Below are 27,074 nucleotides of genomic sequence, written 5' to 3' on the forward strand. Positions count from 1 at the left end.
ATTGCTTGCCCATAGAGAATCATTGGAGATTGCTTGCCCATAGGAAATAATGGAGATTGCTTGCCCATAGAGAATCATTGGAGATTGCTTGCCCATAAGAAATAATGGAGATTGCTTGCCCATAGAGAATCATTGGAGATTGCTTGCCCATAAGAAATAATGGAGATTGCTGGCCCATAGAGAATCATTGGAGATTGCTTGCCCATAGGAAATAATGGAGATTGCTTGCCCATAGAGAATCATTGGAGATTGCTTGCCCATAGAGAATCATTGGAGATTGCTTGCCCATAGGAAATAATGGAGATTGCTTGCCCATAGAGAATCATTGGAGATTGCTTGCCCATAAGAAATAATGGAGATTGCTGGCCCATAGAGAATCATTGGAGATTGCCTGCCCATAGGAAATAATGGAGATTGCTTGCCCATAGAGAATTATTGGAGATTGCCTGCCCATAGGAAATAATGGAGTTTGCTGGCCCATAGAGATTCATTGGAGATTGCTTGCCCTTTGGGAAACATAGTATTTACCTGACCATAGCGAAACATAAGAAATTGCTTGCCCATAGGAAATAATGGTTATTTCTTGCCCATAGAGTTTCATGGGGGATTGCTTGCCCCTTGGGAAACATAGTATTTACCTGACCATAAGGAAAGATAAGAAATTGCTTGCCCATAGGAAATAATGCGGATTGATTGCCCATAGAGAATCATTGGAGATTGCTTGCCCATTGGAAATAATGGAGATTGCTTGCCCATAGAGAATCATTGGAGATTACCTGCCCATAGGAAATAATGGAGATTGCTTGCCCATAGAGATTCATTGGAGATTGCTTGCCCTTTGGTAAACATAGTATTTACCTGACCATAGCGAAACATAAGAAATTGCTTGCCCATAGGAAATAATGGTTATTTCTTGCCCATAGAGATTCATGGGAGATTGCTTGCCCCTTGGGAAACATAGTATTTACCTGACCATAAGGAAAGATAAGAAATTGCTTGCCCATAGGAAATAATGAGGATGGATTGCCCATAGAGAATCATTGGAGATTGCTTGCCCATAGGAAATAATGGAGATTGCTTGCCCATAGAGTATTATTGGAGATTGCTTGCCCTTTGGGAAACATAGTATTTACCTAACCATAGGGAAACATAACATATTGCTTGCCCATATGAAATAATGGTTATTTCTTGCCCATAGAGATTAATGGGAGATTGCTTGCCCTTTGGGAAACATAGTATTTACCTGCCCACAGGGAAAGATAAGAAATTGCTTGCTCCTAGAAAAAAATGGGGATTGCTTGCCCATAGAGAATCATTGGAGATTGCTTGCCCATAGGAAATAATGGAGATTGCTTGCCCATAGAGAAGCATTAGATATTACTTGCCCATAGGAAATAATGGAGATTGCTTGCCCATAGAGAATCATTGGAGATTGCTTGCCCATAGGGAGTAATGGAGATTGCTTGCCCATAGAGAATCATTGGAGATTGCTTGTCCATAGGAAATAATGGAGATTGCTTGCCCATAGAGAATCATTGGATATTACTTGCCCATAGGAAATAATGGAGATTGCTTGCCCATAGAGAATCATTGGAGATTGCTTGCCCTTAGGAAATAATGGAGATTGCTTGCCCATAGAGAATCATTGGAGATTGCTTGCCCATAAGAAATAATGGAGATTGCTGGCCCATAGAGAATCATTGGAGATTGCCTGCCCATAGGAAATAATGGAGATTGCTTGCCCATAGAGAATCATTGGAGATTGCCTGCCCTTAGGAAATAATGGAGATTGCTGGCCCATAGAGAATCAATGGAGATTGCCTGCCCACAGGAAATAATGGAGATTGCTGGCCCATAGAGAATCATTGGAGATTGCCTGCCCATAGGAAATAATGGAGATTGCTTGCCCATAGAGAATCATTGGAGATTGCCTGCCCATAGGAAATAATGGAGATTGCTGGCCCATAGAGAATCATTGGAGATTGCCTGCCCATAGGAAATAATGGAGATTGCTTGCCCATACAGATTCATTGCAGATTGCTTGCCCTTTGGGAAACATAGTATTTACCTGACCATAGCGAAACATAAGAAATTGCTTGCCCATAGGAAATAATGGTTATTTCTTGCCCATAGAGATTCATGGGAGATTGCTTGCCCCTTGGGAAACATAGTATTTACCTGACCATAAGGAAAGATAAGAAATTGCTTGCCCATAGGAAATAATGCGGATGGATTGCCCTTAGAGAATCATTGGAGATTGCTTGCCCATTGGAAATAATGGAGATTGCTTGCCCATAGAGAATCATTGGAGATTGCTTGCCCATAGGAAATAATGGAGATTGCTTGCCCATAGAGAATCATTGGAGATTGCTTGCCCTTAGGAAATAATGGAGATTGCTTGCCCATTGGAAATAATGGAGATTGCTTGCCCATAGAGAATCATTGGATATTACTTGCCCATAGGAAATAATGGAGATTGCTTGCCCATAGAGAATCATTGGAGATTGCTTGCCCTTAGGAAATAATGGAGATTGCTTGCCCATTGGAAATAATGGAGATTGCTTGCCCATAGAGAATCATTGGATATTACTTGCCCATAGCGAAACATAAGAAATTGCTTGCCCATAGGAAATAATGGTTATTTCTTGCCCCTAGAGATTCATGGGAGATTGCTTGCCCCTTGAGAAACATAGTATTTACCTGACCATAAGGAAAGATAAGAAATTGCTTGCCCATAGGAAATAATGCGGATGGATTGCCCATAGAGAATCATTGGAGATTGCTTGCCCATAGGAAATAATGGAGATTGCTTGCCAATAGAGAATCATTCGAGATTGCTTCCCCTTTGGGAAACATAGTATTTACCTGACCTTAGGGAAACATAAGAAATTCCTTGCCCATAGGAAATAATGGTTATTTCTTGCCCATAGAGATTAATGGGAGATTGCTTGCCCTTTGGGAAACATAGTATTTACCTGCCCACAGGGAAAGATAAGAAATTGCTTGCCCATAGAAAATAATGGGGATTGCTTGCCCATAGAGAATCATTGGAGATTGCTTGCCCATAGGAAATAATGGAGATTGCTTGCCGATAGAGAATCATTGGATATTACTTGCCCATAGGAAATAATGGAGATTGCTTGCCCATAGAGAATCATTGGATATTACTTGCCCATAGGAAATAATGGAGATTGCTTGCCCATAGAGAATCATTGGAGACTGCTTGCCCTTTGGGAAACATAGTATTTACCTGACCGTAGGGAAACATAACAAATTGCTTGCCAATAGGAAATAAGGTTATTTCTTGCCCATAGAGATTCATGGGAGATTGCTTGCCCTTTGGGAAAAATAGTATTTACCTGCCCATAGGGCAAGATAAGAAATTGCTTGCCCATAGAAAATAATGGGGATTGCTTGCCCATAGAGAATCATTGGAGATTGCTTGCCCATAGGAAATAATGGAGATTGCTTGCCGATAGAGAATCATTGGATATTACTTGCCCATAGGAAATAATGGAGATTGCTTGCCCATAGAGAATCATTGGATATTGCTTGCCCATAGGAAATAATGGTGATTGCTTGCCCATAGAGAATCATTGGAGATTGTTGCCCTTTGGGAAACATAGTATTCACCTGACCATAAGGAAAGGTACGAAATTGCTTGCCCATAGGAAATAATGGGGATTTCTTGCCCATAGTGATTCATGGGAGATTCCTTGCCATTTGGGAAACATAGTATTTACCTGACCATAGTGAAAGAGAAGAAATTGCTTGCCCATAGGAAATAATGCAGATTGCTTGCCCATAGAGAATCAGTGGAGATTGCTTGCCCTTTGGGAAACATAGTATTTACCTGAACCTAAGGAAAGATAAGAAATTGCTTGCCCATAGGAAATAATTGGGATTGCTTGCCCATAGAGAATCATTGGAGATTGCTTGCCCATAAGAAATAATGGAGATTGCTTGGCCATAGAGAATCATTGGAGATTGCTTGCCCATAGGAAATAATGGAGATTGCTTGCCCATAGATAATCATTGGGGATTGCTTGCCCATAGAGAATCATTGGAGATTGCTTGCCCTTTGGGAAACATAGTATTCACCTGACCATAAGGAAAGGTACGAAATTGCTTGCCCATAGGAAATAATGGGGATTGCTTGCCCATAGAGAATCATTGGAGATTGCTTGCCCTTAAGAAATAATGGAGATTGCTTGCCCATAGAGAATCATTGGAGATTGCTTGCCCATAAGAAATAATGGACATTGCTTGCCCATAGAGAATCATTGGCGATTGCTTGCCCATAGGAAATAATGGAGATTACTTGCCCATAGAGAATCATTGGAGATTGCTTGCCCATAGGAAATAATGGAGATTGCTAACCCTAACCCTAATCCTAACCCTAGCCCTAACCCTAACCCCAAACCTCAAACCCTCACACTAACCCATATCCCTGGCACTACACCTAAACTTAACCCTAACCCTAATCCGAACCCTAATCCTAATCCTAATCCTAATCCTAACCCTAATCCTAATACTTATCCTAACCTTAATCCTAAACCTAATCCTAATCCTAATCCTAACCCTAATCCTAATCCTAATACTGACCCTAACCCTAACCCCAAACCCTGACCCTAACCCTAACCCATAGGAATTAATGGAGATTACTTGCCCTTAGAGAATCATTGGAGATTGCTTGCCGAAAGGACATAATGGAGATTGCTTGCCCACAGAGAATTATTGGAGATTGCTTGCCCATAGGAAATAATGGAGATTGCTTGTCCATAGAGATTCATTGGAGATTGCTTGCCCATAGGGAATAATGGAGATTGCTTGCCCATAGAGAATCATTGGAGATTGCTTGCCCATAGGGAATAATGGAGATTGCTTGCCCATAGAGACTCATTGGAGATTGCTTGCCCATAGGAAATAATGGAGATTGCTTGCCCATAGAGATTAATGGGAGATTGCTTGTCCTTTGGGAAACATAGTATTTACCTGCCCACAGGGAAAGATAAGAAATTGCTTGCCGATAGAAAATAATGGGGATTGCTTGCCCATAGAGAATCATTGGAGATTGCTTGCCCATAGGAAATATTGGAGATTGCTTGCCCATAGAGAATCATTGGAGATTGCTTGCCCATAGGGAATAATGGAGATTGCTTGCCCATAGAGAATCATTGGAGATTGCTTGCCCATAGGAAATAATGGAGATTGCTTGCCCATAGAGATTAATGGGAGATTGCTTGCACTTTGGGAAACATAGTATTTACCTGCCCACAGGGAAAGATAAGAAATTGCTTGCCCATAGAAAATAATGGGGATTGCTTGCCCATAGAGAATCATTGGATATTACTTGCCCATAGCAAATAATGGAGATTACTTGCCCATAGAGAATCATTGGAGATTGCTTGCCCATAGGGAGTAATGGAGATTGCTTGCCCATAGAGAATCATTGGAGATTGCTTGCCCATAGGAAATAATGGAGATTGCTTGCCCATAGAGAATCATTGGAGACTGCTTGCCCTTTGGGAAACATAGTATTTACCTGACCGTAGGGAAACATAACAAATTGCTTGCCAATAGGAAATAAGGTTATTTCTTGCCCATAGAGATTCATGGGAGATTGCTTGCCCTTTGGGAAACATAGTATTTACCTGCCCATAGGGCAAGATAAGAAATTGCTTGCCCATAGGAAATAATGGTGATTGCTTGCCCATAGAGAATCATTGGAGATTGCTTGCTCTTTGGGAAACATAGTATTCACCTGACCATAAGGAAAGGTACGAAATTGCTTGCCCATAGGAAATAATGGTGATTGCTTGCCCATAGAGAATCATTGGAGATTGTTGCCCTTTGGGAAACATAGTATTCACCTGACCATAAGGAAAGGTACGAAATTGCTTGCCCATAGGAAATAATGGGGATTTCTTGCCCATAGAGATTCATGGGAGATTCCTTGCCATTTGGGAAACATAGTATTTACCTAACCATAGTGAAAGAGAAGAAATTGCTTGCCCATAGGAAATAATGCGGATTGCTTGCCCATAGAGAATCAGTGGAGATTGCTTGCCCTTTGGGAAACATAGTATTTACCTGAACCTAAGGAAAGATAAGAAATTGTTTGCCCATAGGAAATAATTGGGATTGCTTGCCCATAGAGAATCATTGGAGATTGCTTGCCCATAAGAAATAATGGAGATTGCTTGCCCATAGAGAATCATTGGAGATTGCTTGCCCATAGGAAATAATGGAGATTGCTTGCCCATAGAGAATCATTGGAGATTGCTTGCCCATAGAGAATCATTGGAGATTGCTTGCCCATAGGAAATAATTGAGATTGCTTGCCCATAGAGAATCATTGGAGATTGCTTGCCCATAGGAAATAATGGAGATTGCTTGCCCATAGAGAATCATTGGAGACTGCTTGCCCTTTGGGAAACATAGTATTTACCTGACCGTAGGGAAACATAACAAATTGCTTGCCAATAGGAAATAAGGTTATTTCTTGCCCATAGAGATTCATGGGAGATTGCTTGCCCTTTGGGAAACATAGTATTTACCTGCCCATAGGGCAAGATAAGAAATTGCTTGCCCATAGGAAATAATGGTGATTGCTTGCCCATAGAGAATCATTGGAGATTGCTTGCTCTTTGGGAAACATAGTATTCACCTGACCATAAGGAAAGGTACGAAATTGCTTGCCCATAGGAAATAATGGTGATTGCTTGCCCATAGAGAATCATTGGAGATTGTTGCCCTTTGGGAAACATAGTATTCACCTGACCATAAGGAAAGGTACGAAATTGCTTGCCCATAGGAAATAATGGGGATTTCTTGCCCATAGAGATTCATGGGAGATTCCTTGCCATTTGGGAAACATAGTATTTACCTAACCATAGTGAAAGAGAAGAAATTGCTTGCCCATAGGAAATAATGCGGATTGCTTGCCCATAGAGAATCAGTGGAGATTGCTTGCCCTTTGGGAAACATAGTATTTACCTGAACCTAAGGAAAGATAAGAAATTGTTTGCCCATAGGAAATAATTGGGATTACTTGCCCATAGAGAATCATTGGAGATTGCTTGCCCATAAGAAATAATGGAGATTGCTTGCCCATAGAGAATCATTGGAGATTGCTTGCCCATAGGAAATAATGGAGATTGCTTGCCCATAGAGATTCATTGGAGATTGCTTGCCCATAGAGAATCATTGGAGATTGCTTGCCCATAGAGAATCATTGGAGATTGCTTGCCCATAGGAAATAATGGAGATTGCTTGCCAATAGAGAATCATTGGAGATTGCTTGCCCATAGGAAATAATGGAGATTGCTTGCCCATAGAGATTCATTGGAGATTGCTTGCCCTTTGGGAAACATAGTATTTACCTGACCATAGCGAAACATAAGAAATTACTTGCCCATAGAGAATCATTGGAGATTGCTTGCCCATAGGGAGTAATGGAGATTGCTTGCCCATAGAGAATCATTGGAGATTGCTTGCCCATAGGAAATAATGGAGATTGCTTGCCCATAGAGAATCATTGGAGACTGCTTGCCCTTTGGGAAACATAGTATTTACCTGACCGTAGGGAAACATAACAAATTGCTTGCCAATAGGAAATAAGGTTATTTCTTGCCCATAGAGATTCATGGGAGATTGCTTGCCCTTTGGGAAACATAGTATTTACCTGCCCATCGGGCAAGATAAGAAATTGCTTGCCCATAGGAAATAATGGTGATTGCTTGCCCATAGAGAATCATTGGAGATTGCTTGCTCTTTGAGAAACATAGTATTCACCTGACCATAAGGAAAGGTACGAAATTGCTTGCCCATAGGAAATAATGGTGATTGCTTGCCCATAGAGAATCATTGGAGATTGTTGCCCTTTGGGAAACATAGTATTCACCTGACCATAAGGAAAGGTACGAAATTGCTTGCCCATAGGAAATAATGGGGATTTCTTGCCCATAGAGATTCATGGGAGATTCCTTGCCATTTGGGAAACATAGTATTTACCTAACCATAGTGAAAGAGAAGAAATTGCTTGCCCATAGGAAATAATGCGGATTGCTTGCCCATAGAGAATCAGTGGAGATTGCTTGCCCTTTGGGAAACATAGTATTTACCTGAACCTAAGGAAAGATAAGAAATTGTTTGCCCATAGGAAATAATTGGGATTGCTTGCCCATAGAGAATCATTGGAGATTGCTTGTCCATAGGAAATAATGGAGATTGCTTGCCCATAGAGAATCATTGGAGATTGCTTGTCCATAGGAAATAATGGAGATTGCTTGCCCATAGAGAATCATTGGATATTACTTGCCCATAGGAAATAATGGAGATTGCTTGCCCATAGAGAATCATTGGAGATTGCTTGCCCTTAGGAAATAATGGAGATTGCTTGCCCATAGAGAATCATTGGAGATTGCTTGCCCATAAGAAATAATGGAGATTGCTGGCCCATAGAGAATCATTGGAGATTGCCTGCCCATAGGAAATAATGGAGATTGCTTGCCCATAGAGAATCATTGGAGATTGCCTGCCCATAGGAAATAATGGAGATTGCTGGCCCATAGAGAATCATTGGAGATTGCCTGCCCATAGGAAATAATGGAGATTGCTGGCCCATAGAGAATCATTGGAGATTGCCTGCCCATAGGAAATAATGGAGATTGCTTGCCCATAGAGAATCATTGGAGATTGACTGCCCATAGGAAATAATGGAGATTGCTGGCCCATAGAGAATCATTGGAGATTGCCTGCCCATAGGAAATAATGGAGATTGCTTGCCCATAGAGAATCATTGGAGATTGCCTGCCCATAGGAAATAATGGAGATTGCTGGCCCATACAGATTCATTGGAGATTGCTTGCCCTTTGGGAAACATAGTATTTACCTGACCATAGCGAAACATAAGAAATTGCTTGCCCATAGGAAATAATGGTTATTTCTTGCCCATAGAGATTCATGGGAGATTGCTTGCCCCTTGGGAAACATAGTATTTACCTGACCATAAGGAAAGATAAGAAATTGCTTGCCCATAGGAAATAATGCGGATGGATTGCCCATAGAGAATCATTGGAGATTGCTTGCCCATTGGAAATAATGGAGATTGCTTGCCCATAGAGAATCATTGGAGATTGCCTGCCCATAGGAAATAATGGAGATTGCTTGCCCATAGAGATTCATTGGAGATTGCTTGCCCTTTGGGAAACATAGTTTTTACCTGACCATAGCGAAACATAAGAAATTGCTTGCCCATTGGAAATAATGGTTATTTCTTGTCCCTAGAGATTCATGGGAGATTGCTTGCCCCTTGGGAAACATAGTATTTACCTGACCATAAGGAAAGATAAGAAATTGATTGCCCATAGGAAATAATGCGGATGGATTGCCCATAGAGAATCATTGGAGATTGCTTGCCCATAGGAAATAATGGAGATTGCTTGCCAATAGAGAATCATTCGAGATTGCTTCCCCTTTGGGAAACATAGTATTTACCTGACCTTAGGGAAACATAAGAAATTCCTTGCCCATAGGAAATAATGGTTATTTCTTGCCCATAGAGATTAATGGGAGATTGCTTGCCCTTTGGGAAACATAGTATTTACCTGCCCACAGGGAAAGATAAGAAATTGCTTGCCCATAGAAAATAATGGGGATTGCTTGCCCATAGAGTATTATTGGAGATTGCTTGCCCATAGGAAATATTGGAGATTGCTTGCCCATAGAGAATCATTGGAGATTGCTTGCCCATAGGGAATAATGGAGATTGCTTGCCCATAGAGAATCATTGGAGATTGCTTGCCCATAGGAAATTATGGGGATTGCTTGCCCATAGAGATTAATGGGAGATTGCTTGTCCTTTGGGAAACCTAGTATTTACCTGCCCACAGGGAAAGATAAGAAATTGCTTGCCCATAGAAAATAATGGGGATTGCTTGCCCATAGAGAATCATTGGAGATTGCTTGCCCATACAAAATAATAGAGATTGCTTGCCCATAGAGAATCATTGGATATTACTTGCCCATAGCAAATAATGGAGATTACTTGCCCATAGAGAATCATTGGAGACTGCTTGCCCATAGGGAGTAATGGAGATTGCTTGCCCATAGAGAATCATTGGAGATTGCTTGCCCATAGGAAATAATGGAGATTGCTTGCCCATAGAGAATCATTGGAGATTGCCTGCCCATAGGAAATAATGGAGATTGCTTGCCCATAGAGATTCATTGGAGATTGCTTGCCCTTTGGGAAACATAGTATTTACCTGACCATAGCGAAACATAAGAAATTGCTTGCCCATAGGAAATAATGGTTATTTCTTGAGCATAGAGATTCATGGCAGATTGCTTGCCCCTTGCGAAACATAGTATTTACCTGACCATGAGGAAAGATAAGAAATTGCTTGCCCATAGGAAATAATGAGGATGGATTGCCCATAGAGAATCATTGGAGATTGCTTGCCCATAGGAAATAATGGAGATTGCTTGCCCATAGAGAATCATTAGATATTACTTGCCCTTAGGAAATAATGGAGATTGCTTGCCCATAGAGAATCATTGGAGATTGCTTGCCCATAGGGAGTAATGGAGATTGCTTGCCCATAGAGAATCATTGGAGATTGCTTGTCCATAGGAAATAATGGAGATTGCTTGCCCATAGAGAATCATTAGATATTACTTGCCCATAGGAAATGATGGAGATTGCTTGCCCATAGAGAATCATTAGATATTACTTGCCCATAGGAAATAATGGAGATTGCTTGCCCATAGAGAATCATTGGAGATTGCTTGCCCATAGGGAGTAATGGAGATTGCTTGCCCATAGAGAATCATTAGATATTACTTGCCCATAGGAAATAATGGAGATTGCTTGCCCATAGAGAATCATTAGATATTACTTGCCCATAGGAAATAATGGAGATTGCTTGCCCATAGAGAATCATTGGAGATTGCTTGCCCAGAGGGAGTAATGGAGATTGCTTGCCCATAGAGAATCATTGGAGATTGCTTGCCCTTAGGAAATAATGGAGATTGCTTGCCCATAGAGAATCATTGGAGATTGCTTGCCCATAAGAAATAATGGAGAATGCTGGCCCATAGAGAATCATTGGAGATTGCCTGCCCATAGGAAATAATGGAGATTGCTTGCCCATAGAGAATCATTGGAGATTGCCTGCCCATAGGAAATAATGGAGATTGCTGGCCCATAGAGAATCATTGGAGATTGCCTGCCCATAGGAAATAATGGAGATTGCTGGCCCATAGAGAATCATTGGAGATTGCCTGCCCATAGGAAATAATGGAGATTGCTTGCCCATAGAGAATCATTGGAGATTGCCTGCCCATAGGAAATAATGGAGATTGCTGGCCCATAGAGAATCATTGGAGATTGCCTGCCCATAGGAAATAATGGAGATTGCTTGCACATAGAGAATCATTGGAGATTGCCTGCCCATAGGAAATAATGGAGATTGCTGGCCCATACAGATTCATTGGAGATTGCTTGCCCTTTGGGAAACATAGTATTTACCTGACCATAGCGAAACATAAGAAATTGCTTGCCCATAGGAAATAATGGTTATTTCTTGCCCATAGAGATTCATGGCAGATTGCTTGCCCCTTGGGAAACATAGTATTTACCTGACCGTAAGGAAAGATAAGAAATTGCTTGCCCATAGGAAATAATGCGGATGGATTGCCCTTAGAGAATCATTGGAGATTGCTTGCCCATTGGAAATAATGGAGATTGCTTGCCCATAGAGAATCATTGGAGATTGCTTGCCCTTTGGGAAACATAGTATTTACCTGACCATAGCGAAACATAAGAAATTGCTTGCCCATAGGAAATAATGGTTATTTCTTGCCCCTAGAGATTCATGGGAGATTGCTTGCCCCTTGGGAAACATAGTATTTACCTGACCATAAGGAAAGATAAGAAATTGCTTGCCCATAGGAAATAATGCGGATGGATTGCCGATAGAGAATCATTGGAGATTGCTTGCCCATAGGAAATAATGGAGATTGCTTGCCAATAGAGAATCATTCGAGATTGCTTCCCCTTTGGGAAACATAGTATTTACCTGACCTTAGGGAAACATAAGAAATTCCTTGCCCATAGGAAATAATGGTTATTTCTTGCCCATAGAGATTCATTGGAGATTGCTTGCCCATAGGAAATATTGGAGATTGCTTGCCCATAGAGAATCATTGGAGATTGCTTGCCCATAGGGAATAATGGAGATTGCTTGCCCATAGACCATCATTGGAGATTGCTTGCCCATAGGAAATAATGGGGATTGCTTGCCCATAGAGATTAATGGGAGATTGCTTGTCCTTTGGGAAACATAGTATTTACCTGCCCACAGGGAAAGATAAGAAATTGCTTGCCCATAGAAAATAATGGGGATTGCTTGCCCATAGAGAATCATTGGAGATTGCTTGCCCATACGAAATAATAGAGATTGCTTGCCAATAGAGAATCATTGGATATTACTTGCCCATAGCAAATAATGGAGATTACTTGCCCATAGAGAATCATTGGAGATTGCTTGCCCATAGGGAGTAATGGAGATTGCTTGCCCATAGAGAATCATTGGAGATTGCTTGCCCATAGGAAATAATGGAGATTGCTTGCCCATAGAGAATCATTGGAGATTGCCTGCCCATAGGAAATAATGGAGATTGCTTGCCCATAGAGATTCATTGGAGATTGCTTGCCCTTTGGGAAACATAGCATTTACCTGACCATAGCGAAACATAAGAAATTGCTTGCCCATAGGAAATAATGGTTATTTCTTGAGCATAGAGATTCATGGCAGATTGCTTGCCCCTTGGGAAACATAGTATTTACCTGACCATAAGGAAAGATAAGAAATTGCTTGCCCATAGGAAATAATGAGGATGGATTGCACATAGAGAATCATTGGAGATTGCTTGCCCATAGGAAATAATGGAGATTGCTTGCCCATAGAGTATTATTGGAGATTGCTTGCCCTTTGGGAAACATAGTATTTACCTAACCATAGGGAAACATAACATATTGCTTGCCCATATGAAATAATGGTTATTTCTTGCCCATAGAGATTAATGGGAGATTGCTTGCCCTTTGGGAAACATAGTATTTACCTGCCCACAGGGAAAGATAAGAAATTGCTTGCTCCTAGAAAAAAATGGGGATTGCTTGCCCATAGAGAATCATTGGAGATTGCTTGCCCATAGGAAATAATGGAGATTGCTTGCCCATAGAGAATCATTAGATATTACTTGCCCATAGGAAATAATGGAGATTGCTTGCCCATAGAGAATCATTGGAGATTGCTTGCCCATAGGGAGTAATGGAGATTGCTTGCCCATAGAGAATCATTGGAGATTGCTTGTCCATAGGAAATAATGGAGATTGCTTGCCCATAGAGAATCATTGGATATTACTTGCCCATAGGAAATGATGGAGATTGCTTGCCCATAGAGAATCATTGGAGATTGCTTGCCCTTAGGAAATAATGGAGATTGCTTGCCCATAGAGAATCATTGGAGATTGCTTGCCCATAAGAAATAATGGAGAATGCTGGCCCATAGAGAATCATTGGAGATTGCCTGCCCATAGGAAATAATTGAGATTGCTTGCCCATAGAGAATCATTGGAGATTGCCTGCCCATAGGAAATAATGGAGATTGCTGGCCCATAGAGAATCATTGGAGATTGCCTGCCCATAGGAAATAATGGAGATTGCTGGCCCATAGAGAATAATTGGAGATTGCCTGCCCATAGGAAATAATGGAGATTGCTTGCCCATAGAGAATCATTGGAGATTGCCTGCCCATAGGAAATAATGGAGATTGCTGGCCCATAGAGAATCATTGGAGATTGCCTGCCCATAGGAAATAATGGAGATTGCTTGCCCATAGAGAATCATTGGAGATTGCCTGCCCATAGGAAATAATGGAGATTGCTGGCCCATACAGATTCATTGGAGATTGCTTGCCCTTTGGGAAACATAGTATTTACCTGACCATAGCGAAACATAAGAAATTGCTTGCCCATAGGAAATAATGGTTATTTCTTGCCCATAGAGATTCATGGGAGATTGCTTGCCCCTTGGGAAACATAGTATTTACCTGACCATAAGGAAAGATAAGAAATTGCTTGCCCATAGGAAATAATGCGGATGGATTGCCCTTAGAGAATCATTGGAGATTGCTTGCCCATTGGAAATAATGGAGATTGCTTGCCCATAGAGAATCATTGGAGATTGCTTGCCCTTTGCGAAACATAGTATTTACCTGACCATAGCGAAACATAAGAAATTGCTTGCCCATAGGAAATAATGGTTATTTCTTGCCCCTAGAGATTCATGGGAGATTGCTTGCCCCTTGGGAAACATAGTATTTACCTGACCATAAGGAAAGATAAGAAATTGCTTGCCCATAGGAAATAATGCGGATGGATTGCCCATAGAGAATCATTGGAGATTGCTTGCCCATAGGAAATAATGGAGATTGCTTGCCAATAGAGAATCATTCGAGATTGCTTCCCCTTTGGGAAACATAGTATTTACCTGACCTTAGGGAAACATAAGAAATTGCTTGCCCATAGAAAATAATGGGGATTGCTTGCCCATAGAGAATCATTGGAGATTGCTTGCCCATAGGAAATAATGGAGATTGCTTGCTGATAGAGAATCATTGGATATTACTTGCCCATAGGAAATAATGGAGATTGCTTGCCCATAGAGAATCATTGGATATTACTTGCCCATAGGAAATAATGGAGATTGCTTGCCCATAGAGAATCATTGGAGACTGCTTGCCCTTTGGGAAACATAGTATTTACCTGACCGTAGGGAAACATAACAAATTGCTTGCCAATAGGAAATAAGGTTATTTCTTGCCCATAGAGATTCATGGGAGATTGCTTGCCCTTTGGGAAAAATAGTATTTACCTGCCCATAGGACAAGATAAGAAATTGCTTGCCCATAGGAAATAATGGTGATTGCTTGCCCATAGAGGATCATTGGAGATTGTTGCCCTTTGGGAAACATAGTATTCACCTGACCATAAGGAAAGGTACGAAATTGCTTGCCCATAGGAAATAATGGGGATTTCTTGCCCATAGTGATTCATGGGAGATTCCTTGCCATTTGGGAAACATAGTATTTACCTGACCATAGTGAAAGAGAAGAAATTGCTTGCCCATAGGAAATAATGCAGATTGCTTGCCCATAGAGAATCAGTGGAGATTGCTTGCCCTTTGGGAAACATAGTATTTACCTGAACCTAAGGAAAGATAAGAAATTGCTTGCCCATAGGAAATAATTGGGATTGCTTGCCCATAGAGAATCATTGGAGATTGCTTGCCCATAAGAAATAATGGAGATTGCTTGGCCATAGAGAATCATTGGAGATTGCTTGCCCATAGGAAATAATGGAGATTGCTTGCCCATAGATAATCATTGGAGATTGCTTGCCCATAGAGAATCATTGGAGATTGCTTGCCCTTAGGAAATAATGGAGATTGCTTGCCCATAGAGAATCATTGGAGATTGCTTGCCCTTTGGGAAACATAGTATTCACCTGACCATAAGGAAACGTACGAAATTGCTTGCCCATAGGAAATAATGGGGATTGCTTGCCCATAGAGAATCATTGGAGATTGCTTGCCCTTAAGAAATAATGGAGATTGCTTGCCCATAGAGAATCATTGGAGATTGCTTGCCCATAAGAAATAATGGACATTGCTTGCCCATAGAGAATCATTGGCGATTGCTTGCCCATAGGAAATAATGGAGATTACTTGCCCATAGAGAATCATTGGAGATTGCTTGCCCATAGGAAATAATGGAGATTGCAAACCCTAACCCTAATCCTAACCCTAGCCCTAAACCTAACCCCAAACCTCAAACCCTCACTCTAACCCATATCCCTGGCACTACACCTAAACTTAACCCTAACCCTAATCCGAACCCTAATCCTAATCCTAATCCTAATCCTAACCCTAATCCTAATACTTATCCTAACCTTAATCCTAAACCTAATCCTAATCCTAATCCTAACCCTAATCCTAACCCTAATCCTAATCCTAATACTGACCCTAACCCTAACCCCAAACCCTGACCCTAACCCTAACCCATAGGAAATAATGGAGATTACTTGCCCTTAGAGAATCATTGGAGATTGCTTGCCGAAAGGACATAATGGAGATTGCTTGCCCATAGAGAATCATTGGAGATTGCTTGCCCATAGGGAATAATGGAGATTGCTTGCCCTTAGAGAATCATTGGAGATTGCTTGCCCATAGGGAATAATGGAGATTGCTTGCCCATAGAGAATCATTGGAGATTGCTTGCCCATAGGGAATAATGGAGATTGCTTGCCCATAGAGACTCATTGGAGATTGCTTGCCCATAGAGAATCATTGGAGATTGCTTGCCCATAGGAAATAATGGAGATTGCTTGCCCATAGAGATTCATTGGAGATTGCTTGCCTATAGGAAATAATGGAGATTGCTAACCCTAACCCTAATCCTAACCCTAGCCCTAACCCTAACCCCAAACCTCAAACCCTCACACTAACCCCTATCCCTGGCACTAGACCTAAACTTAACCCTAACCCTAATCCGAACCCTAATCCTAATCCTAATCCTAACCCTAATCCTAATACTTATCCTAACCTTAATCCTAACCCTAACCCTAATCCTAACCCTAATCCTAATCCTAATATTGACCCCAACCCTAACCCCAAACCCTGACCCTAACCCTAACCCATAGGAAATAATGGAGATTACTTGCCCTTAGAGAATCATTGGAGATTGCTTGCCGAAAGGACATAATGGAGATTGCTTGCCCATAGAGAATCATTGGAGATTGCTTGCCCATAGGAAATAATGGAGATTACTTGCCCTTAGAGAATCATTGGAGATTGCTTGCCGAAAGGACATAATGGAGATTGCTTGACCTTAGAGAATCATTGGAGATTGCTTGCCCATAGGAAATAATGGAGATTGCTTGCCCATAGAGAATCATTGGAGATTGCTTGCCCATAAGAAATAATGGAGAATGCTGGCCCATAGAGAATCATTGGAGATTGCCTGCCCATAGGAAATAATTGAGATTGCTTGCCCATAGAGAATCATTGGAGATTGCCTGCCCATAGGAAATAATGGAGATTGCTGGCCCATAGAGAATCATTGGAGATTGCCTGCCCATAGGAAATAATGGAGATTGCTGGCCCATAGAGAATAATTGGAGATTGCCTGCCCATAGGAAATAATGGAGATTGCTTGCCCATAGAGAATCATTGGAGATTGCCTGCCCATAGGAAATAATGGAGATTGCTGGCCCATAGAGAATCATTGGAGATTGCCTGCCCATAGGAAATAATGGAGATTGCTTGCCCATAGAGAATCATTGGAGATTGCCTGCCCATAGGAAATAATGGAGATTGCTGGCCCATACAGATTCATTGGAGATTGCTTGCCCTTTGGGAAACATAGTATTTACCTGACCATAGCGAAACATAAGAAATTGCTTGCCCATAGGAAATAATGGTTATTTCTTGCCCATAGAGATTCATGGGAGATTGCTTGCCCCTTGGGAAACATAGTATTTACCTGACCATAAGGAAAGATAAGAAATTGCTTGCCCATAGGAAATAATGCGGATGGATTGCCCTTAGAGAATCATTGGAGATTGCTTGCCCATTGGAAATAATGGAGATTGCTTGCCCATAGAGAATCATTGGAGATTGCTTGCCCTTTGCGAAACATAGTATTTACCTGACCATAGCGAAACATAAGAAATTGCTTGCCCATAGGAAATAATGGTTATTTCTTGCCCCTAGAGATTCATGGGAGATTGCTTGCCCCTTGGGAAACATAGTATTTACCTGACCATAAGGAAAGATAAGAAATTGCTTGCCCATAGGAAATAATGCGGATGGATTGCCCATAGAGAATCATTGGAGATTGCTTGCCCATAGGAAATAATGGAGATTGCTTGCCAATAGAGAATCATTCGAGATTGCTTCCCCTTTGGGAAACATAGTATTTACCTGACCTTAGGGAAACATAAGAAATTCCTTGCCCATAGGAAATAATGGTTATTTCTTGCCCATAGAGATGAATGGGAGATTGCTTGCCCTTTGGGAAACATAGTATTTACCTGCCCACAGGGAAAGATAAGAAATTGCTTGCCCATAGAAAATAATGGGGATTGCTTGCCCATAGAGAATCATTGGAGATTGCTTGCCCATAGGAAATAATGGAGATTGCTTGCTGATAGAGAATCATTGGATATTACTTGCCCATAGGAAATAATGGAGATTGCTTGCCCATAGAGAATCATTGGATATTACTTGCCCATAGGAAATAATGGAGATTGCTTGCCCATAGAGAATCATTGGAGACTGCTTGCCCTTTGGGAAACATAGTATTTACCTGACCGTAGGGAAACATAACAAATTGCTTGCCAATAGGAAATAAGGTTATTTCTTGCCCATAGAGATTCATGGGAGATTGCTTGCCCTTTGGGAAAAATAGTATTTACCTGCCCATAGGGCAAGATAAGAAATTGCTTGCCCATAGGAAATAATGGTGATTGCTTGCCCATAGAGGATCATTGGAGATTGTTGCCCTTTGGGAAACATAGTATTCACCTGACCATAAGGAAAGGTACGAAATTGCTTGCCCATAGGAAATAATGGGGATTTCTTGCCCATAGTGATTCATGGGAGATTCCTTGCCATTTGGGAAACATAGTATTTACCTGACCATAGTGAAAGAGAAGAAATTGCTTGCCCATAGGAAATAATGCAGATTGCTTGCCCATAGAGAATCAGTGGAGATTGCTTGCCCTTTGGGAAACATAGTATTTACCTGAACCTAAGGAAAGATAAGAAATTGCTTGCCCATAGGAAATAATTGGGATTGCTTGCCCATAGAGAATCATTGGAGATTGCTTGCCCATAAGAAATAATGGAGATTGCTTGGCCATAGAGAATCATTGGAGATTGCTTGCCCATAGGAAATAATGGAGATTGCTTGCCCATAGATAATCATTGGAGATTGCTTGCCCATAGAGAATCATTGGAGATTGCTTGCCCTTAGGAAATAATGGAGATTGCTTGCCCATAGAGAATCATTGGAGATTGCTTGCCCTTTGGGAAACATAGTATTCACCTGACCATAAGGAAACGTACGAAATTGCTTGCCCATAGGAAATAATGGGGATTGCTTGCCCATAGAGAATCATTGGAGATTGCTTGCCCTTAAGAAATAATGGAGATTGCTTGCCCATAGAGAATCATTGGAGATTGCTTGCCCATAAGAAATAATGGACATTGCTTGCCCATAGAGAATCATTGGCGATTGCTTGCCCATAGGAAATAATGGAGATTACTTGCCCATAGAGAATCATTGGAGATTGCTTGCCCATAGGAAATAATGGAGATTGCAAACCCTAACCCTAATCCTAACCCTAGCCCTAACCCTAACCCCAAACCTCAAACCCTCACTCTAACCCATATCCCTGGCACTACACCTAAACTTAACCCTAACCCTAATCCGAACCCTAATCCTAATCCTAATCCTAATCCTAACCCTAATCCTAATACTTATCCTAACCTTAATCCTAAACCTAATCCTAATCCTAATCCTAACCCTAATCCTAACCCTAATCCTAATCCTAATACTGACCCTAACCCTAACCCCAAACCCTGACCCTAACCCTAACCCATAGGAAATAATGGAGATTACTTGCCCTTAGAGAATCATTGGAGATTGCTTGCCGAAAGGACATAATGGAGATTGCTTGCCCATAGAGAATCATTGGAGATTGCTTGCCCATAGGGAATAATGGAGATTGCTTGCCCTTAGAGAATCATTGGAGATTGCTTGCCCATAGGGAATAATGGAGATTGCTTGCCCATAGAGAATCATTGGAGATTGCTTGCCCATAGGGAATAATGGAGATTGCTTGCCCATAGAGACTCATTGGAGATTGCTTGCCCATAGAGAATCATTGGAGATTGCTTGCCCATAGGAAATAATGTAGATTGCTTGCCCATAGAGATTCATTGGAGATTGCTTGCCTATAGGAAATAATGGAGATTGCTAACCCTAACCCTAATCCTAACCCTAGCCCTAACCCTAACCCCAAACCTCAAACCCTCACACTAACCCCTATCCCTGGCACTAGACCTAAACTTAACCCTAACCCTAATCCGAACCCTAATCCTAATCCTAATCCTAACCCTAATCCTAATACTTATCCTAACCTTAATCCTAACCCTAATCCTAATCCTAACCCTAATCCTAACCCTAATCCTAATCCTAATATTGACCCCAACCCTAACCCCAAACCCTGACCCTAACCCTAACCCATAGGAAATAATGGAGATTACTTGCCCTTAGAGAATCATTGGAGATTGCTTGCCGAAAGGACATAATGGAGATTGCTTGCCCTTAGAGAATCATTGGAGATTGCTTGCCCATAGGAAATAATGGAGATTACTTGCCCTTAGAGAATCATTGGAGATTGCTTGCCGAAAGGACATAATGGAGATTGCTTGACCTTAGAGAATCATTGGAGATTGCTTGCCCATAGGAAATAATGGAGATTGCTTGCCCATAGACATTCCTTGGAGATTGCTTGCCCATAGGGAATAACGCAGATTGCTTGCCCATAGAGAATCATTGGAGATTGCTTGCCCATAGGAAATAATGGAGATTGCTTGCCCATAGAGATTAATGGGAGATTGCTTGCCCTTTGGGAAACATAGTATTTACCTGCCCACAGGGAAAGATAAGAAATTGCTTGCCCATAGGAAATAATGGAGATTGCTTGCCCATAGAGAATCATTGTATATTACTTGCCCATAGGAAATAATGGAGATTGCTTGCCCATAGATTATCATTGGAGACTGCTTGCCCTTTGGGAAACATAGTATTTACCTGACCGTAGGGAAACATAACAAATTGCTTGCCCATAGGAAATAATGGTTATTTCTTGCCCATAGAGATTCATGGGAGATTGCTTGCCCTTTGGGAAACATAGTATTTACCTGCCCATAGGGCAAGATAAGAAATTGCTTCCCCATAGGAAATAATGTTGATTGCTTGCCCATAGAGAATCACTGGAGATTGCTTGCCCTTTGGGAAACATAGTATTCACCTGACCATAAGGAAAGGTACGAAATTGCTTGCCCATAGGAAATAATGGTGATTACTTGCCCATAGAGAATCATTGGAGATTGCTTGCCCTTTGGGAAACATAGTATTCACCTGACCATAAGGAAAGGTACGAAATTGCTTGCCCATAGGAAATAATGGGGATTTCTTGCCCGTAGAGATTCATGGGAGATTCCTTGCCATTTGGGAAACATAGTATTTACCTGAGCATAGTGAAAGAGAAGAAATTGCTTGCCCATAGGAAATAATGCGGATTGCTTGCCCATAGAGAATCAGTGGAGATTGCTTGCCCTTTGGGAAACATAGTATTTACCTGAACATAAGGAAAGATAAGAAATTGCTTGCCCATAGGAAATAATAGGGATTGCTTTCCCATAGAGAATCATTGGAGATTGCTTGCCCATAAGAAATAATGGAGATTGCTTGCCCATAGAGAATCATTGGAGATTGCTTGCCCATAGGAAATAATGGAGCTTGCTTGCCCATAGAGAATCATTGGAGATTGCTTGCCCATAGGAAATAATGATGATTCCTTGCCCTTAGAGAATCATTGGAGATTGCTTGCCCTGTGGGAAACATAGTATTTACCTGACCATAGCGAAACATAAGAAATTGCTTGCCCATAGGAAATAATGGTTATTTCTTGCCCATAGAGATTCATGGGAGATTGCTTGCCCCTTGGGAAACATAGTATTTACCTGACCATAAGGAAAGATAAGAAATTGCTTGCCCATAGGAAATAATGCAGATGGATTGCCAGTAGAGAATCATTGGAGATTGCTTGCCCATAGGAAATAATGGAGATTGCTTGCCATTAGAGAATCATTGGAGATTGCTTCCCGTTTGGGAAACATAGTATTTACCGGACCTTAGGGAAACATAAGAAATTGCTTGCCCATAGGAAATCATGGTTATTTCTTGCCCATAGAGATTAATGGGAGATTGCTTGCTCCTTGGGAAACATAGTATTTACCTGCCCACAGGGAAAGATAAGAAATTGCTTGCCCATAGGAAATAATGCGGATTGATTGTCCATAGAGAATCATTGGAGATTGCTTGCCCATAGGAAATAATGATGATTGCTTGCCCATAGAGAATCATTGGAGATTGCTTGCCCATAGGAAATAATGGAGATTGCTTGCCCATAGAGAATCATTGGAGACTGCTTGCCCTTTGGGAAACATAGTATTTACCTGACCGTAGGGAAACATAACAAATTGCTTGCCGATAGGAAATAATGGTTATTTCTTGCCCATAGAGATTCATGGGAGATTGCTTGCCCTTTGGGAAACATAGTATTTACCTACCCTTAGGGCAAGATAAGAAATTGCTTCCCCATAGGAAATAATGGTGATTGCTTGCCCATAGAGAATCATTGGAGATTGCTTGCCCTTTGGGAAACATAGTATTCAACTGACCATAAGGAAAGGTACGAAATTGCTTGCCCATAGGAAATAATGGGGATTTCTTGCCCATAGAGATTCATGGGAGATTCCTTGCCATTTCGGAAACATAGTATTTACCTGACCATAGTGAAAGAGAAGAAATTGCTTACCCATAGTAAATAATGCTGATTGCTTGCCCATAGAGAATCAGTGGAGATTGCTTGCCCTTTGGGAAACATAGTATTTACCTGAACCTAAGGAAAGATAAGAAATTGCTTGCCCATAGGAAATAATTGGGATTGCTTGCCCATAGAGAATCATTGGAGATTGCTTGCCCATAAGATATAATGGAGATTGCTTGCCCATAGAGAATCATTGGAGATTGCTTGCCCATAGGAAATAATGGAGATTACTTGCCCATAGAGAATCATTGGAGATTGCTTGCCCATAGGAAATAATGGGGATTGCTTGCCCTTAGAGAATCATTGGAGCTTGCTTGCCCATAGAGAATCATTGGAGATTGCTTGCCCATAGGAAATAATGGAGATTGCTTGCCCATAGAGAATCATTGGAGATTGCTTGCCCATAGGAAATAATAGAGATTGCTTGCCCATAGAGAATCATTGTATATTACTTGCCCATAGGAAATAATGGAGATTGCTTGCCCATAGATTATCATTGGAGACTGCTTGCCCTTTGGGAAACATAGTATTTACCTGACCGTAGGGAAACATAACAAATTGCTTGCCCATAGGAAATAATGGTTATTTCTTGCCCATAGAGATTCATGGGAGATTGCTTGCCCTTTGGGAAACATAGTATTTACCTGCCCATAGGGCAAGATAAGAAATTGCTTCCCCATAGGAAATAATGTTGATTGCTTGCCCTTAGACAATCACTGGAGATTGCTTGCCCTTTGGGAAACATAGTATTCACCTGACCATAAGGAAAGGTACGAAATTGCTTGCCCATAGGAAATAATGGTGATTGCTTGCCCATAGAGAATCATTGGAGATTGCTTGCCCTTTTGGAAACATAGTATTCACCTGACCATAAGGAAAGGTACGAAATTGCTTGCCCATAGGAAATAATGGGGATTTCTTGCCCATAGAGATTCATTGGAGATTCCTTGCCATTTGGGAAACATAGTATTTACCTGAGCATAGTGAAAGAGAAGAAATTGCTTGCCCATAGGAAATAATGCGGATTGCTTGCCCATAGAGAATCAGTGGAGATTGCTTGCCCTTTGGGAAACATAGTATTTACCCGAACATAAGGAAAGATAAGAAATTGCTTGCCCATAGGAAATAATAGGGATTGCTTGCCCATAGAGAATCATTGGAGATTGCTTGCCCATAAGAAATAATGGAGATTGCTTGCCCATAGAGAATCATTGGAGATTGCTTGCCCATAGGAAATAATGGAGATTGCTTGCCCATAGAGTATTATTGGAGATTGCTTGCCCTTTGGGAAACATAGTATTTACCTAACCATAGGGAAACATAACATATTGCTTGCCCATATGAAATAATGGTTATTTCTTGCCCATAGAGATTAATGGGAGATTGCTTGCCCTTTGGGAAACATAGTATTTACCTGCCCACAGGGAAAGATAAGAAATTGCTTGCTCATAGAAAAAAATGGGGATTGCTTGCCCATAGAGAATCATTGGAGATTGCTTGCCCATAGGAAATAATGGAGATTGCTTGCCCATAGAGAATCATTAGATATTACTTGCCCATAGGAAATAATGGAGATTGCTTGCCCATAGAGAATCATTGGAGATTGCTTGCCCATAGGGAGTAATGGAGATTGCTTGCCCATAGAGAATCATTGGAGATTGCTTGTCCATAGGAAATAATGGAGATTGCTTGCCCATAGAGAATCATTGGATATTACTGGCCCATAGGAAATGATGGAGATTGCTTGCCCATAGAGAATGATTGGAGATTGCTTGCCCTTAGGAAATAATGGAGATTGCTTGCCCATAGAGAATCATTGGAGATTGCTTGCCCATAAGAAATAATGGAGAATGCTGGCCCATAGAGAATCATTGGAGATTGCCTGCCCATAGGAAATAATGGAGATTGCTTGCCCATAGAGAATCATTGGAGATTGCCTGCCCATAGGAAATAATGGAGATTGCTGGCCCATATAGAATCATTGGAGATTGCCTGCCCATAGGAAATAATGGAGATTGCTGGCCCATAGAGAATCATTGGAGATTGCCTGCCCATAGGAAATAATGGAGATTGCTTGCCCATAGAGAATCATTGGAGATTGCCTGCCCATAGGAAATAATGGAGATTGCTGGCCCATAGAGAATCATTGGAGATTGCCTGCCCATAGGAAATAATGGAGATTGCTTGCCCATAGAGAATCATTGGAGATTGCCTGCCCATAGGAAATAATGGAGATTGCTGGCCCATACAGATTCATTGGAGATTGCTTGCCCTTTGGGAAACATAGTGTTTACCTGACCATAGCGAAACATAAGAAATTGCTTGCCCATAGGAAATAATGGTTATTTCTTGCCCATAGAGATTCATGGGAGATTGCTTGCCCCTTGGGAAACATAGTATTTACCTGACCATAAGGAAAGATAAGAAATTGCTTGCCCATAGGAAATAATGCGGATGGATTGCCCTTAGAGAATCATTGGAGATTGCTTGCCCATTGGAAATAATGGAGATTGCTTGCCCATAGAGAATCATTGGAGATTGCTTGCCCTTTGGGAAACATAGTATTTACCTGACCATAGCGAAACATAAGAAATTGCTTGCCCATAGGAAATAATGGTTATTTCTTGCCCCTAGAGATTCATGGGAGATTGCTTGCCCCTTGGGAAACATAGTATTTACCTGACCATAAGGAAAGATAAGAAATTGCTTGCCCATAGGAAATAATGCGGATGGATTGCCCATAGAGAATCATTGGAGATTGCTTGCCCATAGGAAATAATGGAGATTGCTTGCCAATAGAGAATCATTCGAGATTGCTTGCCCATAGGAAATAATGGAGATTGCTTGCCCATAGAGAATCATTGGAGATTGCTTGCCCATAGGAAATAATGGGGATTGCTTGCCCATAGAGAATCATTGGAGATTGCTTGCCCATAGGAAATAATGGAGATTGCTTGCTGATAGAGAATCATTGGATATTACTTGCCCATAGGAAATAATGGAGATTGCTTGCCCATAGAGAATCATTGGATATTACTTGCCCATAGGAAATAATGGAGATTGCTTGCCCATAGAGAATCATTGGAGACTGCTTGCCCTTTGGGAAACATAGTATTTACCTGACCGTAGGGAAACATAACAAATTGCTTGCCAATAGGAAATAAGGTTATTTCTTGCCCATAGAGATTCATGGGAGATTGCTTGCCCTTTGGGAAAAATAGTATTTACCTGCCCATAGGGCAAGATAAGAAATTGCTTGCCCATAGGAAACAATGGTGATTGCTAGCCCATAGAGAATCATTGGAGATTGTTGCCCTTTGGGAAACATAGTATTCACCTGACCATAAGGAAAGGTACGAAATTGCTTGCCCATAGGAAATAATGGGGATTTCTTGCCCATAGTGATTCATGGGAGATTCCTTGCCATTTGGGAAACATAGTATTTACCTGACCATAGTGAAAGAGAAGAAATTGCTTGCCCATAGGAAATAATGCAGATTGCTTGCCCATAGAGAATCAGTGGAGATTGCTTGCCCTTTGGGAAACATAGTATTTACCTGAACCTAAGGAAAGATAAGAAATTGCTTGCCCATAGGAAATAATTGGGATTGCTTGCCCATAGAGAATCATTGGAGATTGCTTGCCCATAAGAAATAATGGAGATTGCTTGGCCATAGAGAATCATTGGAGATTGCTTGCCCATAGGAAATAATGGAGATTGCTTGCCCATAGATAATCATTGGAGATTGCTTGCCCATAGAGAATCATTGGAGATTGCTTGCCCTTAGGAAATAATGGAGATTGCTTGCCCATAGAGAATCATTGGAGATTGCTTGCCCTTTGGGAAACATAGTATTCACCTGACCATAAGGAAACGTACGAAATTGCTTGCCCATAGGAAATAATGGGGATTGCTTGCCCATAGAGAATCATTGGAGATTGCTTGCCCTTAAGAAATAATGGAGATTGCTTGCCCATAGAGAATCATTGGAGATTGCTTGCCCATAAGAAATAATGGACATTGCTTGCCCATAGAGAATCATTGGCGATTGCTTGCCCATAGGAAATAATGGAGATTACTTGCCCATAGAGAATCATTGGAGATTGCTTGCCCATAGGAAATAATGGAGATTGCAAACCCTAACCCTAATCCTAACCCTAGCCCTAACCCTAACCCCAAACCTCAAACCCTCACTCTAACCCATATCCCTGGCACTACACCTAAACTTAACCCTAACCCTAATCCGAACCCTAATCCTAATCCTAATCCTAATCCTAATCCTAACCCTAATCCTAATACTTATCCTAACCTTAATCC

The sequence above is a fragment of the Sceloporus occidentalis genome, unplaced genomic scaffold, assembly GCF_023333645.1.
Source record: "Sceloporus occidentalis isolate IW3139 unplaced genomic scaffold, rSceOcc1.0.p SCAF_8, whole genome shotgun sequence".
Taxonomy (NCBI): domain Eukaryota; kingdom Metazoa; phylum Chordata; class Lepidosauria; order Squamata; family Phrynosomatidae; genus Sceloporus; species Sceloporus occidentalis.